Here is an 18354-nt window from a genome sequence, read left to right as displayed (position 1 = left end):
CCTATCTCAAGCCAACAGGCCAGAGCAGCCTGGTGATGCAATCCCTAGAAGTCGGCCTCTCCAGAAACAGCAGGGCGAAGAGGGTGGAGAATAGATTTGAGGGCAAATGGAGAAGAACCAGCACCTGGAGCCCCCATGTCAGTAAACTGCCCAGTAAATACTCATGTAACTGCAATCTTACTATTTTTTAAGCTGATAATAAAATGTAGATACTGTCTAGTTATGCCACCTTTTCCTATGCAGGTCTGAACTTCTGGTGCCTATGTGTTCTGTTGGTGGGAATTCATGGCTGAGAATCTATACCCTGAATTTGCAGTGATACCCTGTGAGTCCTCGGTCTTCCTGCAAACATCTGGACTGGGTGCGCCCTTGGCCTGTGGCCCAGCAGCCACACTGGGGCTCTTCTGTGCTGCTTGCCAGCATCCCCCTGTTTTCTGGGTCCATGCTTTCTCCTTTCTACTTTTATTTTGTTGGAGCACATCCTCTAGTAGATTCCTTGAAATGTCTTCACGGGACAATTATTTTCTGACCTTTTCATGTCAGAAAATGGCCTCACTCTAACCCTTGACTAATAGTGTGAGTGTAAAACTTTAGGCTTAAGAAACAATTTTGTCCCAGAATAGTTAAGGCACTGCATAATTTTCTTTCCACATTTGTTATTATTTTTCTCAAAATGTGTGTCTTTGTCAGCCTAATTGTGATATTTTCTTAACCTAATCTTCTAACCTTTTATATGTTATTTTTGACTACTTAAAAAAAAAATTTTGACCCCTTTCTCACATTATCTTTTTCTTAATTTAAGGCTGCCATTACGTGTATATATATATGCATGTGTGTGTACACTGCGTATGTACATACATATGTAAATAGAGAGCTGTGGCTTTTTTAGAAGTTTTACTGTAACTTCTGAATTAAATTGTTTCCTCCCATTTCTAGTTTTCTGTTTATTTCAGTTTTCTCTTTTTCTTATATGAGATGATTGCATTTCTTTTTCCCAAGACTGAGGCATCAACAGCTAATTTGGATCGTGGCACATACATACAGTGGGAAATGATTCAACCATGACAGTGAATGAAGTTCGATGTATGTGTGCTGCAACATGATGAGCTCCAAAATACTATGCTAAGTGAGAGAAGCCACACACAAAAGATCACATAGTGTGTGATGCCATTTCTATGAAATACCCAGACTGGAGAAACCAATCTCATGGAGACAGAATGTGGGTGGGTGGTAGCCAGGGGCTGGGGGAAGGGGCAGATGTGGAGAGAATCCTTCATGGGTAAGGGGTTCTACTTTGGAATGATGGAAATGAGTTGGAACTAGACAGGTGATGGCTGCACAACATTGTGAATGTACTAAATGTCACTGAATTGTTCACTTTAAAAGTTAATTTTATGTTATATGGTACCAGTTCAATAAATTATTGTTTAAAAGCTGACTGGGAGGACTCTGGATGTATATGTGTGTCGGGCATGACAAGCAGGTGGCCTTCATTTCTGGGCAACAAGCCAGAGAGCTGTCACTCTGGGAGGGCCCCGCCCTTGTTTGTACAGGGAAGAACTTCCTCTGTGGCTTTTCACCAAGCAAAATGTTCCAATCTCCTATCTAAAGGACAGCAGCCTAACTCAGTGCCTGCTGCTTGGACTTGGGGTCTGGCTGTCATGTTAGGTTCCGGTTCCCACCTTGTGCATTGTTCTGTTCTTGCTCCAAACCAGGTTCTTCTGATCCCAAAGTCTCTCCTTCTCAATTTCTCCAAAGGCTAAACCTCTGATCTCCAAGTTGACACCTTGTTCTCCTCATGGGAATGAGGGCGAGATCCCGTTTTCCTCCCCCTGCCTCAGTCCTGTCATGTGCCACACCGGGCCGGCAAGGCCTTGGCACTGACAGTCGGCCTCTTTCCTTGGAAGAGTCTTCTTCCGTGGACTTTCTGTCGTGATCGGGCTGCCCCTCTGGCAAAGCTCCCCTCACTTATCTCATTCTTCTGACAACATATCCACTCCCCTATGAGGTTTTCCTTGTCATTAGGATTTATACTTTGAAAACACTTTTAAAATATTATTTTAGCCTGATCAGGCAGTGGTGCTGTGGATAGAGTGTCGGCCTGGGATGCAGAAGACCCAGGTTCTAAACTCTGAGGTCGCTGGCTTGAGCGTGGGATCATAGCCATGACCCCATGGTCCTTGGCTTGAGCCCAGAGGTCGCTCACTTGAGCCCAAAGTCACTGGCTTGAGCAAGGGGTCACTCACTCTGCTGTAGCACCCCCCAACCCCATCAAGGCACATATCAATGAACAACTAAGGTGCCACAATTAAGATGCTTCTCATCTCTCTCCTTTCCTGTCTGCCTGTCCTTATCTGTCCCTCTCTGTCTCTCTCAAAATAAAATAAAATAATTAAATAACATAAAATAATTTTAATGCCATCTCAAGAAGGAGATGAGATAAACCCCTTTGTTGTCCACTAGGCTGGTTTCACTGGAGGCCTGTACACTTTCTTGGAAAGGTTACAAGAATGCTGCCCAATTGTAAGCTCTAAAGGAAGCCGTGTTCTCAGACCTCAGCGAACAACTAAACGTTTCTTGTGCCTGACTTGTAACTGTTGAACTGGTGATGGGAGACAGGGAGGCGTGACAGGGAGGATATGGAGGGATTTACATTTATTAAATGCCAGTTATGTGCCCAGAGAACAGCACTGTACTTCCTCAGGCTGCAAGTGCAAATCACTGAAATTAAACTAATGTTTATCTGTTCTGTGTGATTGTTTTGCAAAGTATCAATTTTCACAGCTCTCTTTGAAGTAGGTGAAAATTAAGTAAGTTACTCTCTCTGGGGCCCCAGAGCATGAGCCTGGGCCTCTATGACTGGCTTTTCACACGCCATTGTCATTGTTGCAACTTTGACTCCATCAGGGAAGGTTCCTGTCTTATTTATTACCATGCCTGAACGAGCTCAATGAATAACTGTATAATATATGGTGTTCCTGTTATAGGGATAGTGATTTAAATGGAAGAAAATAAATTGATAAATGTAAAGTGATCTTAGAATTCAGCATCAGCCATGACTAAAACTGAGAGCCTTATGTTCACAGATTTGTTTAGTGATACTATTTTTTTGTTTGTTTGTTTTAAGAAATCCACTGGTGGCCCTGGCCGGTTGGCTCAGTGGTAGAGCGTCGGCCTGGCGTGCAGAAGTCCCGGGTTCGATTCCCGGCCAGGGCACACAGGAGAAGCGCCCATCTGCTTCTCCACCCCTCCCCCTCTCCTTCCTCTCTGTCTCTCTCTTCCCCTCCCTCAGCCGAGGCTCCATTGGAGCAAAGATGGCCCGGGCGCTGGGGATGGCTCTGTGGCCTCTGCCTCAGGCGCTGGAGTGGCTCTGGTCACAACAGAGCGACGCCCCGGAGGGGCAGAGCATCGCCCCCTGGTGGCGTGCCAGATGGATCCCGGTCGGGCGCATGCGGGAGTCTGTCTGACTGTCTCTCCCCGTTTCCAGCTTCAGAAAAATACAAAAAAAAAAAAATCCACTGGTAAGACCCTGGCCGGTTGGCTCAGTGGTAGAGCATTGGCCTGGCGTGTGGATGTCCCGGGTTTAATTCCCAGTCAGGGCACACAGGAGAAGCAACCATCTGCTTCTCCACCCCTCCCCATTCTCTCTCTCTTCCCCACCACAGCCAAGGCTCCATTGGAGCAAAGTTGGCCCAGGCGCTGAGGATGGCTCCATGGCCTCCACTTTAGGTACTAGAATGGCTCTGGTTGCGATAAAGCAAGGGCCCCAAATGGGCAGAGCATCACCACCAAGTGGGCATGCTGGGTGGATCCATCCTGGTTGGGCGCATGCGGGAGTCTGTCTCTCTGCCTTCCCACTTCTCACTTCAGAAAAATACACACACACACACACACACACACACAAAAGGAAAGAAAAAAAAGAAATCCACTGCCACATGTCCATTTTGTTGCAAGGATGTTAGGCTAGTAAGAATTGATTCTAATGACTCTAATTGCAGAGAGAATTCTAGGACTTAGAATAATTAAAAGTTGTCACACACCTTTTGTTTTAATGTCTTCATCTGTCTTCCCATCTCTCCCAGAGCCTCTTGGTGTCTCTGAGCTGCAGGCCAGTTTCTTTCCTGTCTCTCTGCTGACGTGCTCAAGCAGAGAGCACGTATGCTCACCACCGTATGCTTGGCTGCCTTAAAATGGCAGCCTCTAGCTGGCTCTATGCTTGGCTTTCTGTAATGCCAAACTCAGTATCTGTTCATTCTAACTGCAGATTTCTAGAATAATTGTCCCAGCTCGAATCAGGTGTCCCTTGCAGTCCACAGCTGGGATCGGGCGTGCGGTTGACCTGCCTATGGAGAGCTGGGAAAAGACAGCCTCTCTACTGTGGAGTGTGTGACTGGTCCCTCTCTCTGAAGGAGTGGAATATTGTTGTTATTACTTCTTCATAAGAAAGGTATTTTATACAGAACTTAGTAGGTGAACTATGGATGGGAATGTTCTCCTTTAGAGGGTTTTGGGTGGTAGAGGAGCATTAGTGGGGGTGGGGGTGGGAATAGAGGTCAAGGTTCTTTTAGGAAGTCCTTTCTGGTTCTGCTCTTACTGTGATCCAATAGGAACATCCATCCCCACAAGAAATAGTACTTTTCTCCTCTTCAGCCCATCTCTCAAGTGTTCATTCCGACACTGGCAGTTAATAAAGGCATCAGCACATGGTCCAGGAAAAAGGGGCCTCTGCAGCACCAAGTCTTTGAAGCCACGTGTGGATGGAAGGACTTACAGTAAGTTTCTGGTTTTCTGATTCTCTAAATGCCGTCTTTGCACACAGAGGTCACACACTGTCGATTGGAAAGGAACTAGCCCTGGTTGGTTAGCTCATTGGTAGAGTGTTGGCCTGGCATGTGGAAGTCCCAAGTTTGATTCCCAGTCAGGGCACACAGGAGAAGCGACCATCTGCTTCTCCATCCCTCCTCTCTCTCTCTCTCTCTCTTCTCTCTCTCTCTCTCTCTCTCTCTTTCTCCTGCAGCCATGGCTCAATTGGTTGGTCCATATCAGCCTTGGCAGCAGCGGAGCCTCTGCCTCAGGTGCTAAAAATAGTTCAGTTGCTAGCATGGCTCCAGATGGACAGAGCATTGGTCCCAGACAGGCGTTGCCAGGTGGATCCCGGTCGGGCCACATGCAGGAGTCTTTCTCTCTATCTTCCCTAAAACGTTCTCACCTAAAAAATAAATAAATATATAAATAAAAGGGACTAGAGGTAAACTCAGAGAAAACTGGTGTGGCAAGGAGTTCAGAGAACTGGTACAAGAACTAAAGGTTATGTTTTGTAGAGGAACACTGCTCCTGAGAGTAATACACTGAAAGCGATCATCTAGTTATTGTATCATATATACCAAGTGTGTGCGGAGCTGCCTGGGAAATGCAAGGACAGGCAGGAGCTGGAATCTGGAGCCTGTCTGTGCTCTGAAGCAGCACTAAGGAATCAACTTCCTGTTTCTTTATTGTGATGGTCAGCCCAATCTTGCTTCGTGCTCTCTTTGAAAATGTCCTCTCTTACCTTCATTCCCCTATATCAAGGGCATCTATCTTATTTTAACTCAGAGTAAATTCTCGAGCCCCCAGTTCCTGGTTCAATCAATTTTCTATATCTAGGATAGGACTGGTATTTTTATATAGAAGATGCACTGATGTTTATCTATGAAAGAGCCATAAAGTTCAGTGTAAATAATGGGCATAATAATGCCTAATGACTTCCTAGTGTAATCAGAGGTGGACATTTTTACTCCTTTAGCAAGCTGGAAAGTTACCCAGAGTGCCCCTCCTGGGACTAGTAGAGCGGTGGGTCACTATTGTACCTTCTCAGGGATGACCAGAGATAAGGGCAATCAAGGACTGTCATAGGACCTACAAAACTTTATATAGAAGAACACTATCCTTCAGAATGCATCTTAGAGGAGGAAGGTTTTAGTTGAGTCTGAAACCTATTTTAGGATATTTGCACTGTGGAAGAGAGCAGAAAAGCCTTTATAGGTAAGTGCATGTGAAAGATTTGATATGAAAAAAAGGAGATCAAGCCTGCCCAGGTAGTTCACTTGCTTAGAGCATCATTCCCATGCACCAAAGTTGCAAGTTTGATCCCTGGTTAGGGCACATGCAAGAATCAACCAATGAGTGCATAAGTAAGTGGAACAACAAATTAATGCTTCTCTCTCTTTCTCTCTCTCTCCCCCTTTACTCTCTAAAATCAACACATTTTTTATAAATTAAAAAAAAAGAGATCATGTGGCCTCACAGTTTTGCTTTGTTTTTGGCTTCATAGTTTTAAAGGATTCTAAAAAAATAAATAAATAAGTGGTGTAAGACCTTAAAAAATTGCAACCATCCCCCCCAAAAAATTGCAACCTGCTTGAATTTTAAACTGAACAAATGTTCTGTCAACTTCCTGACTTGAAATAAAAGTTGCATTAACCAAAGACGTGCCTTTAGCTGTAAGTTTAAATAAAGCACCTCTAAAGAAGATGAAAATTCTATGTAATTTTACATAATTAAATGTAGCTATTTTGTCATACTACAATTTTCCGCTTTGCTCCCTGTGTCTACAATTTTGATGTTCGTCATGGATTTGGATGGTTTATTTCAGGGCAAGTTTGCCCACATTTGTAGAGTGCAGATAGTAATTACTCTACCCAAAACCAGACAAGATGCCCCAAGTTCTCAGTTTGATGACACTTGGAAAATTTTTAGCAAAGAAAATAGTGAATGCTCTTCTAATCTGGGCACAAACAGTGAAGGCAAAAGTAGTTTCAAAAGGCCACTTTTATTTGTGCTTTGGACCTGCCTTTTCCACTCCTTTATCCTTTTCACTGGTGAGGATTTGATTGAGCCTATTGACATGAACATTTACAAAAAGGCCAAGACTATCATACAATTCCAAGGGCTAATATGGTTTTGATTACAAGAAACTGTTTTTTTTTTTCAACAGCCTATTTTTAGAAGACATTTATTTTCTTGTCTCTTTGAATGAAAGATCATCAGGATTGTCAACATCTGAAGTCCTGTGAGCCTTGTGTGCACTTTTTTCTCATTCCCTTCCCATTGCACATGAAAACAAATATGGTGAATTTTCTATGCTTTGTGTGTAGAAAATTATTTATGTACTGAATTCCTTGAAGTTAGAAAAGCTGACCTCATTTTTAAGTACTGTTGAACGAACAGTATTATTATAGGCAGAGCACAGGGCTGGAGGCCAAGGAGATTACAAAAGAAATGTAGGATCAAATTCATGCTCCTCACAATGTACAATCCAGTTAAGCAGAATAACATAGCAGTCTTTTAAAATTTTCTTTTAGAATAGATAAACCTGATTCTCTAAAAGTCTGAGAAGGTCTACATAAAAATATAAAGAGATTAAGAGTACAAGGAGTATGACAATATAAGGCAGTTGTTTAGTGGCTTTTAGGTGACTAGCATTTGGGAAACCCTAAGACTTATAGCTTCACAGTGAGCATTGGGCTCCCACTAAGGACAACAGGATCCCTGTTATTTATGCCACTGACTCACAGATATTTGAGGCAATGAGGTAAAGGTTACAAGTAATTCACAGATACTTCCAACAGGCCCACAACACCCTTTCTTCCTTATAAAGTTTGGAATGACTGACAACAGTCCTACAGTGATGGTCTGTAGTATCTTCTTTTTCAAAATTTTGTGTATATGAATCACGTGGACTTAGAAAGTGTTTATCACTTAGATATTTGTATTTTTACTGTGAACCCAACCATGCAAATACCCAAACTTGAAATGAATAGGACAGCTAGCTAGCTAGCATCCTCAAACACACCACAAAAGATTAGGACTCTGAAATGGACTAGGACAACTATGAGGCTCGCAGAGACGCACAGATAATAGGATTAGGCACTGCTGCTGGGTCTGCAGAGGTTATTTGGATGGTGGGAGGATGGAGATCTGGGTCTGTTTCTGTGCCGATGTGGGGTGGGGAAGTCCTGAGCCATGAAATTGTGGTCAAGGGACAGCCCTGCTCTCTGATTGTTCAAAGTAGTTTTCAGAGAAGTATTATTCTATAAATAAAATGTATTTACCAACCTATTTCAGAGATTAGCAGAGCCTCTTTTTCCACAGTTTTTCTTTAAGACTCTTTGTTACGGCCACTTATTCCAAAGTGAGTGGGGCTTTTCAAACTCTGCAGCTCTCAGCTGAGATTAAAACCCGAACTTGTTTGCACTGTAAAAACAGACTCATGATAACAGGAACAAGTGTTGGCAATTCATAGAAAGATAGATTTGCTCCTACTTTGGCTTCTCCTCTATAATCACTGAACCTGTTGAAAGCAAACTTTGGTCCAGGAACTCATGCTGAGCAGGAGGCTAGAATATGACACTTTTGGAAATATTTGAAAAGTGAGCGATCCCACTATAACTGTACTACTATTTTAGGTATAATCACTCAGAGTTGCCTTATGGTATCTATAGGTTGTATTTTTATAAGTACGGCATGCGTTTCAATTTTCTGCAAGCCATTTTCAGTCTCTAGACCAATGCCATAACTTTGAACCTGGAATGATCAAAGCAGGAATTCCCCTGTTTGGCATTGAGCTCTACTCCTTAGCTGTTAATGATGTAAAAGTTATAGAGCCAAGTCCCATGTGGGCCAGTTGACTTCATATTGAGAGAGACGTCTTTCAAAGGCACAGATTGGATTCCCGTCTCTAGGGAACATCAGGCAGATGCCTTTCATGGGACACAATTCAGTCGTAAGGAAACAGCACAGATGTTTAGCATACTATAGCTCATATCTATCACTGGGGGGTGGGGGGGAGTGCCAGATATGTCACAATGTCCACAGCAATGTTAGCATCCTGTTCATAGACATAGTTGGCACCTTTTTCTTTAGTGGTAAGAGGATTAAAAAATACTGTTATTATTTATTGATTTTAGAGAGAGAGGACAATAGAGAGAGACAGACAGACAGAAACATCAGTCTGTTCCTATATGTGCCCTGACCAGGGATTGAACCCACAGCTCTCCATATCAGGACAGTGCTCTAACCAACCGAACTATCCAGCTGGGGCTAAAGGAAAATGTTTTTTTAAAAAAGAATAGAAATAAAGTTACCTACATATGGAAGTACAATTTTGACCAAGTGTCCTTCCTGTTTACCTGAAAGTATATTTTGTTCTGCATGGAATGTTTTACACAATATTTTCAGTGTTGTTCTTGGTTTTCATATTTATTATTAACATTTCCCATTTCATAATATATTGCCTGATCTATAAAGAGAAGAAAGGGAGGTACATAAGTCTATTTATCTATCCTTCCATTTATCCAATTAGATTTCCAATACACTTCTGAAGTATAATTTATCTTTGCTATAATGATGTTCTCTTTGCTGACTTGTTAATCCTTTGAAATCTGACTTTCAGTCTAGCTAACCTCCGCACATTCCTCACTCAAAGTTTACCAGGTTAAGCTCCAAGTTGAATGGCTGTTCTCAGTCCCTAGCCTGGGACAGGATGGGAGAAAGGCAGATTTCAGCGGTGAACCATCTTCCTGGAAACGGTCCCTCTCCACTGGTCAGTAACATGCTTCAGGGCTGTATCTGAACAAATAGGCAATGTTCTCTCTCCTAAACTCTTCTTATCTCCTGGCTCTGATTGTCCTGGTTCCACTTCAACCCAATGATCCTCTCACATATAGCCCAATTTAAAATGAAAATGTGGGATCCCTTGTTCCAAAATGCAGGAAGAAGTACCATTAAAGATACTTACACACATGTAGCCCCATGTTCATTGCAGCACTGTTCACAGTGGCCAAGACATGGAAACAACCAAAAAGCCCTTCAATAGAAGACTGGATAAAGAAGATGTGGCACATATACACTATGGAATACTACTCAGCCATAAGAAATGATGACATCAGATCATTTACAGCAAAATGGTGGGATCTTGATAACATTATACGGAGTGAAATAAGTAAATCAGAAAAAAACAAGAACTACATGATTCCATACATTGGTGGAACATAAAAACGAGACTAAGAGACATGGACAAGAGTGTGGTGGTTACCAGGGGTGGGGGGAGGGAGGACATAGGAGGGAGGGAGGGAGAGAGTTAGGGGAGGGGCACAGAGAACTAGATAGAGGGTGACGGAGGACAATCTGACTATGGGCGAGGGGTATGCAACATAATTTAATGACAAGATAACCTAGACATGTTTTCTTTGAATATATGTACCCTGATTTATTACTGTCATCCCATTTACATTAATAAAAATTTATTTTAAAAAAAAAGATACTTACATACAGGTTTTACATTTCTCTTGCAGTTTCTCTCTTTTCTGTTACTGTTTATCTATCTGCTATTTATTGAATGCCATTCTAAATCATGAAAAATTAAAAATTTAAATTGTTAGTGGGAATTTTACTATTTGTCTTCATATTGTACAATGCTAATTTTAAGTGCAAATTTAAGAGCATTTAGTTTAGATGTAGAATTACTGAAATGACACAATATTTTGTGGTCCATATGCATATCTATTTCATTCCGACCAGAATAGTGGCATCTGCACAAAACAAACTTGTAAACTTTCACTTCTTGAAACACACACATCCTGCCAACGCTCCTGCTCTGGGTCACCAATGAGTGAGGGGAGATGGAAAGGAAAAGGGACCCCGAGTTGCCTTTTTTCTTTTCCTTCTGTGTCATCACGCTCAGCATAAGTGGTTGGCTAATACAGGGAAGAAAGTAAGAAAGAAAGGAAAAACAAGGGGTTTTTGGCCACTTTGTGTTTCTTACAATGCCACTGATTTTTTTCAAAACAGCAACTTCTGGTTTGAACAGACATCGTGGCCTTTGGGAACTTCCAGGCTTCCCCACTCCCCTGACGGAATTGAAGACAGAACACGCTTCCCTGTATTCATGGTGAATCTTGCTGAGCTCCCACATGTCGTGGCCCTGAGACTGTGCTCGGAGGCATCATGACTGCTCACTGTGCACAGGGAGGTGAGGCGTGCTGGGCATGCACATTGCACAGCTGTTCTCTGCTCACACATATGCTCCGTTGTCCCATCCACCTTCAGTTACAAAACACAAGTTCAGAGATCAAATTATAAAGAATTTTAGACTGTATAATAGGACATTTTGTCAGGCTGAGAGACCTTCTGAGCATGGAGTCTTGTGAGACTGCGTAGGTCACACACCCATAAATCTGGCCCTGGGCCCTCTGGTGTCTCTGTATCATCTAGTCCGTCTAATAAGTATCATATGTGGTTCTGTCATCATCTTCTTCTCTCTCTCTACATTATATTCACCTTACAGATTCACTTAACACCTGTTTCCAGCTCCCGGTGTTTCCCCAGGCTCTGAATATCCAAGTGCCTGCGGAATACATCTCAACACACAACATATCTAAAACAAAATCCATCATTTTCCTCCTAAAGCTGTTCTTACCTGGTTTAGTTACTGGAACCAAAATTCTCAGTCACTTAGTCTGCAGTCTGTACGAGGCTGATAACATGTTAATTGCTCAGTATATACTGGCTTATTGCTCAGTTGGAAAAGTCTGCCTCCAATTACAAATTCGTAAGATTCAGTCTCAACCATTCAGAAGTTCGTTGTTCTGGTTGTAGCTCAATATCTTTATTTCTTTTCTCTTTCTTTAAAAGTTATTCTCACAATTTTTCTTCAAGACATTCATATAGAAGCAAGGAATTAATGTAATTTTTAACCACTCATTTTGACTTAACGCTAAGCAAAGACTTTTAGCAGGAAAGGCATTGATATTAATAGTTAAAAACAAATACTGGGATTTGGAGTAGATTTCACTTACATTCACTCACACCTTTGCCTTTCAAATCACCCCCAAATAAGCAGTTCCATTTCTTATTTTCTATTTCCAGGTTTATATAAATATATATGTGCTTAAAAATAAAACACTCTGCCACTGGGCTTCAGACTTAGTCCCTTTCAAAGCCACATTGGCTACTGTCTTGTTATTTGAATTCTTCTTCGTTGAAAGAATTGTGATTGGATAGACTTCAATTATGGTGTTTTGTTATTTCCAGGCTTCCCATTTCTGGTTAGGCCATAGAGGCAATCACAGTATTTTCTGTTGTTTTTCTGGCACTTCCAGTTCAGACTAGAACCCAGGAAAGGTTCAAGGATACCCAAAACACCACTACCAACAACAAAAAAAGCCAAACAGAACTAATAAGGGAAGATGGAGGTTTGAATTATTTCAAACCTCATTATGGTATTTGGTTTATATTTAAGTGAGGTTCAAGTCAGTTCCTGTTTTTATGGGACTCTTTAAGCAAGTTTCCAGCCATCTTTGCTTTAGGTTTGGCATGTGGAAAGACTAAACTGCCTCTTTGCTTGACTGGGTTCATCCAGTCATTAACTGCCTGTAACACCAAGGTAGAATTTTTAGTTATTTCAGATGGCCCGGGAACTGGAAAGAATGTGTTACTTGTATAATAAATCCAAAGAAATGCCAAAATAACATGTGGCTTCCAAAAGTGGCCCACAGAGCTGTTAGGCACACGAAATAGAAAGCCAAATTAGGATCCAGCACCAGCCACTCCATCCTAATCTACGTTCTGGGAGAAATTAAAGTGCTCGTGATTTGTGAAATTTGAAAGTAAGATTTTAACTAAGACTTACTTCTAGGCTCTTCTAAGATATATTTTATTCATGGTACATTGCAGTACTACAGTACTCTAATTTGGAGATATCCTGAACAATTTAAAACTATTCCCTTAAGCTGCCTTAACTGTTCTGTGACATTTCATCACTCAACATCAGAACCAATAAAACAAGATATCAATCGATCAGAAAACATTGATTGAATTTTTGATGCATTTAGCACTGTTATAAAACAACAATAAGATAAATAACTCTTAGCTTAAAAATATGAATTTTTTGAGTTAACTAACATAGATATATGAATAATTAGAAGCCAGTACATATGGTATATAGTTCTCTTAAAGAAAATAGTCACAAGAGGAAGAAACTAGATCCCGATGGGGAGGTGAAAGTGAGACTAGACTTAAAAATTGTCTCTCTGGAAATTGGTGAGGACCAAAGAGAGCATCCTCAGAAGATTTATGAAAAGCAGAATACCTAATGGCTTTTAGACATGGTGGGGTTTAGATAATCTAACAACTGGTTTTCTGTCCTAATGACCACTTTAAGTATAAAAAAAGATATACCAAAGGTAGTTTATTATTTCATACATTTAGTACTTAAATAAGGACAATAAAAGAGGAACACAAAACTAGATTATGTTATAAAAATGAGTTTTAAAATATTAACAAAAAAATGTTAAATCGTACCTGACAAAAACAATAAAACTGTCATTTAAGGCAGTGGTCTTCAACCTTTTTTGAGCCACTGACTGGTTTAATGTCAGAAAATATTTTCACGGACCAGCCATTAGGGTGGGATGAATAAATGCACAAAATAAAATTATGCGACCAGCATAAAAACTGTGATATTTTTAAATATTATTGTCGAACTTACGAGACAAGTGTCAAGAGTGAGTCTTAGACGGATGTAACAGAGGGAATCTGGTCATTTTTAAAAAATAAAACATCGTTCAGACTTAAATATAAATAAAACGGAAATAATGTAAGTTATTTATTCTTTCTCTGTGGACCGGTACCAAATAGCCCACGGACCAGTACTGGTCTGCGGCCTGGGGGTTGGGGGCCACTGATTTAAGGTATTTCCATATTGCTTCCTGATTGGTGTCCTGACTTGCAATGTTCTTCACCTTGATCTGAGTATCATTGGCTGTGTGATTCATCCTTAACTATCATTTTATGAAATGAATAAATAAGTATTACAAGCATAGTTCTATCAAGTTTTTTTTCATCTATGGACAGAATGAACATTACTATAGGTGCTTAGAATACACTGTTGTTCTGATGAACATTAAAAAAGAGTAAGGAATGTAAGTTTGTGATTTCCACATTGCACGGCTGCCCAGGCACCCACCTTAGGGAGAACTCTGATTACAAGTGCCATTTTAACAACTGGTTTGCTGAACTCAACAAAAGATTGTGTATTGGTTCTGCCGAACCTGTGCAAACCAGCTGAATCCCACCATTGGTTTTAGACATTGGTAGATGCTCATGCTAGTAGCATATCTTTAACTATAAAGGACATGACATTTCCAAAAACTGAGCAATGTCGCATATTGAAGAGTTGAGGTGTGACTGTGGAGGAATTTAAGGACTTGGAAGAGTATCTTCTCTTGATAGAGTAAAAAATTATTTCTTAATGGGAGTAAGATGGTGGAGGGAAATAAAGATCTGTTCAGATCCTTTGTCCTTTTTTAATTGGATTGCCTTTTTTTTTTTTGAGACAGAGAGAGAGACAGAGAGAGGGATAAATAGGGACAGACAGACAGGAAGGGAGAGAGATGAGAAGCATCAATTCTTCGTTGCAGCTTCTTAAATGTTCATTGATTGCTTTCTCATATGTGCGTTGACCTGGGGGCTACAGCAAAGCAAGTGACCCCTTGCTCAAGCCAGCAACCTTGGGCTTAAGGCCCAGCAACCTTTGGGCTCAAGCCAGAGACTGTGGGGTCATGTTCATGATCCCACGCTCAAGCCAATGACCCGCACTCAAGCTGGTGAGCCTGCACTCAAGCCAGTGACTTTGGGGCTTTGAACCTGGGCCTTCTGAGTCACAATCTGATGTTCTATCCACTCTGCCACCACCTGGTCAGGCTGAATTGCCATTTTAATATTGAATGGAGGAGTTCTTATATATTCCAGAAATATTAGAACTCCTTAATCAGATATATGACTTGCAAATCAGATTTCCCCCATTTTGTGGATTATCTTTTCACTTTTTTTTTTATTATGAAGTATGTTGAACAAAAGTTTTTAATTTTGAAGTTCTATTTATCTTTTGCTGCTTATGTTTTGGTGTCATAGCTCATAATTATTTGACAAATCCAAGGTCACAAACATTTACTCCTGTTTTCTTCTAAGAGTTTTATAGTCTTGGTTTATACATGTAAGTCTGATCCATTCTGAGTTAATTTTTGTATATGGTGTGAAATAAGAGACCAACTTCATTCTTTTACATGTGGTTGGTTTTCCATTTATCTCAGTGCGATTTATTGCAACATTATTTTTTTACCAGTGGATAGTCTTGGCACTCTTGTCAAAAACCAGTTGATCATAGATCATGGATTTATTTCTGCACATTCACTTATATTTCATTGATTTCAATGTCTATCCTTATACTAGTACTACATACATATACTTGTTTGATTACTTAAGATTTGTAGTAAGTTTTTAAATAAAAAAGTGACTCTTCCTACATTGTTCTTCTTTTTGAGAATAATTTTGGCTATTCTGAGTCACTTGGCAATAAACATGAATTTTAGAATCAGTTTGTCCATTTCTAAAAAGCAATAAACAGATTCTGATAAGGATTATAAGTCATTTTGGAGAGAACTACCATCTTAACAAAATGAAGTCTTTAGATCCATTAGATATTCTTCCATTTATTTAGATCTTTAATTTTTTGTCAATGTTTTATTATTTTCAGAGTATAATTCGGTCACTTCTTTTTTTCCTTTTATTATTTTTTATGATGCTATTGTGATTAGAAATGTTTTCTTAATTTTATTTTAGATTGTTCTTTGTACAGAAAGACAAAAGATATTTGTGTATTGATCTTATATCCTGCAACCTAACAGTAGACCCAAAATGTGGATCCTGCCAGGTTTTCAAAACAGGGGTGGGCAAAAGTAGGTTTACAGTTGTAAGTATATGAAACACAGCATTTTTTCTTGTATTATTATTTATTAATTATTGTAATATTTTCCATATGAACAACTGTAAAGTTACTCTTTCCTACCCTGTATATTAGGTCCTTACTTTCTTATATTGAAACTAAATCATTTTCTAACCTGTGGTGGCGCAGTAGATAAAGCGTCGACCTAGAATGGTGAGGTTACCAGTTCCAAATTCCAGCTTGCCTGGTCAAGGCACATATGGGAGTTGATGATTCCTGTTCCTCCCCTCCTTTTCTCTCTCTCTCTCTCTCCCCCTCTCATCTCTAAAATGAATAAATAAAAAAAATTAAAGACCTTGGTCAGTTTGCTCAGTGGTAGAGCATTGGCCTGGCATGTGGATGTACTGGGTTTGATACCCGGGTTTGATTTCGGGTAAGGGCACACAGGAGAGGCACCCATCTGCTTTTTCAACCCTCCCTCCTCACTTCTCTCTCTCTCTCTCTCTTTCTCCCCTCCTGCAGTCAAACCATGATTAGAGCAAGCTGGCCCCAGGTGCTGAGGATGGCTCCATGGCCTCTGCCTCAGGTGCTAAAATGGCTCCAATCACAATAGAGCAAGGGCCCCAAATGGGCAGAACATCAACCCCCCCCTAGTGGGCTTGCTGGGTGGATCCCAGTTGGGGGCCCATGCAGGAGTCTGTCTCTGCCTCCTCTCCTCTCATTAAAAAAAATTTTTTTTAAATATATTTATTTATAAAAAGAAATTAAATCATTTTGTCTTTCACCATAATCTATGTAGCTACCAGCAGAAGGAAGTTTTATGCCTGATGTTTTTTTTCAACACTTGTTAATTAACAGATGCACAGTATTTGTTGTTCATTTTTCTCTCAGTCATCACGTTTAAATATTAAGCCTACTTGATGAGCTCAGCAGGGTTTTTAGCAAAAACATTTTTCTTTATCTTCATTGAGATATGTCTTGTGTCTCTTTCTTTCAGTGGCATATTATCAACGTTTATGTCTAAAACATTTCACTAAATTATGCTCCTGTGGTTATTTCTGATAAGTAACATAGGCAAATTCTGTGTTACTTCTCTATTAAAGGCATTTCTAACCACCAGCAATAAGGTTTATTCTTCATTTCACAGAGATATAAAATAGCGAACCCTGTGATTCCCATAACATTTATTTTATTAACAACTCTAAAACCAATGACTGTGTTCTTAGAAAAGGTGTTTCATATATTTTACATGTTAAGTGTAATCCTCTGAGTCTTGGAGAAATTCCTAAGACCTAATTAAATGAGATAAACATGTCATGTGAAGGTTTCCTACATATTATTTGTTGTGTTTTATTTAATGCAGTGTAATTGTGGTAAATTGGAACTTATGCAGTAAAGACCCCATTTAATGGCCAATAGATTTATTTTGATAAAAATGATGACATTTCAGGATGAGGAAGAAAATGTTGAAAACGTTTATCATCATTCCTTTTAAAAAATTTTTAAAAATGTATTCCTTTTAGATAGGGAGAGACAGAGAGAGAAGGGCAGAGGGAGGAGCAAGAATCATCCACTCCCATATGTGCCTTGACCAGGCAAGCCCAGGGTTTCAAACCAGCGACCTCAACATTCCAGGTCAATGCTTTATCCACTGTACCACCACAGGTCAAGCCTACCATCATTCTTGATGCATTTTTAATAGTCTTGGACTCCAGATTATAAAGTACTTTCGTATTATTTCTTTCAACCATCAAATCTGTTTAATAAGATTTGGAACACATAGTATTAGTGTATAATATTCAGGGATCTAGAACTATCAAACAATAAATAGTGGCTTATCAATTTGGTTCTGATAAAGCTGTGTAAGAAAGTAGGTTGTAACAAAGTTATTCAAGTAGCATTGAGATAACAAATGGATTTAAAATCCCTTCTCATTTTGAGTTTATAATTCTAATTTTATTGAATGATTATGAGACCCATTTCTGGATAATGAAATGTGAGAGGCAGAAGTCTAGCCCTAGACTTTTTTTTTTAAGAGAAAATTTCCTCACTCCTCCTGAAGAGCCATCCCTTTCTTCCTGTGGCCCTTATGTTTGGAAAGGCTAAGCTATTGATATATTTGACTGAAATTCAACAGCCTTAGGGCCAACTTAACACACTGAGGACAAAACAATGGCGAGATAAAAATAATTTGTATTCTTAATATTGTGTTTGAGATACTGATTGTACCCAACTTAGAATCTACCATACCTTTGTCTCCTGGCTATATAAAAAAAATTTTTTTTTCTATTTTTTAAACTAGTGATATATAGGGTTTATTACTTAAAGAAAACCTGAGAGTACCCTTTAAAATATGCTAACAGATACTGACAAATTGCTTTATGATCTCACCAGTAGTTTATCAGAGTGCCTGTTATAACACTATTTTATAATACACACAAGCCTGACAGGCTAAAAATAACATCTTTTTACTTAGGCCTATTTTTAATTTAAAATGTGGTCAATTATTTTCCATAAGTTCCTGTTCACTTTTTTCTTTAATTACTTGTTGTTTCTTTTCCTTCACCAAGTCTTCTAAAAGAATGTTAGATATT

The sequence above is a fragment of the Saccopteryx leptura genome, chromosome 1 (genome assembly GCF_036850995.1).
Source record: "Saccopteryx leptura isolate mSacLep1 chromosome 1, mSacLep1_pri_phased_curated, whole genome shotgun sequence".
NCBI lineage: Eukaryota > Metazoa > Chordata > Mammalia > Chiroptera > Emballonuridae > Saccopteryx > Saccopteryx leptura.
This window is presented reverse-complemented; position numbering follows the sequence as displayed.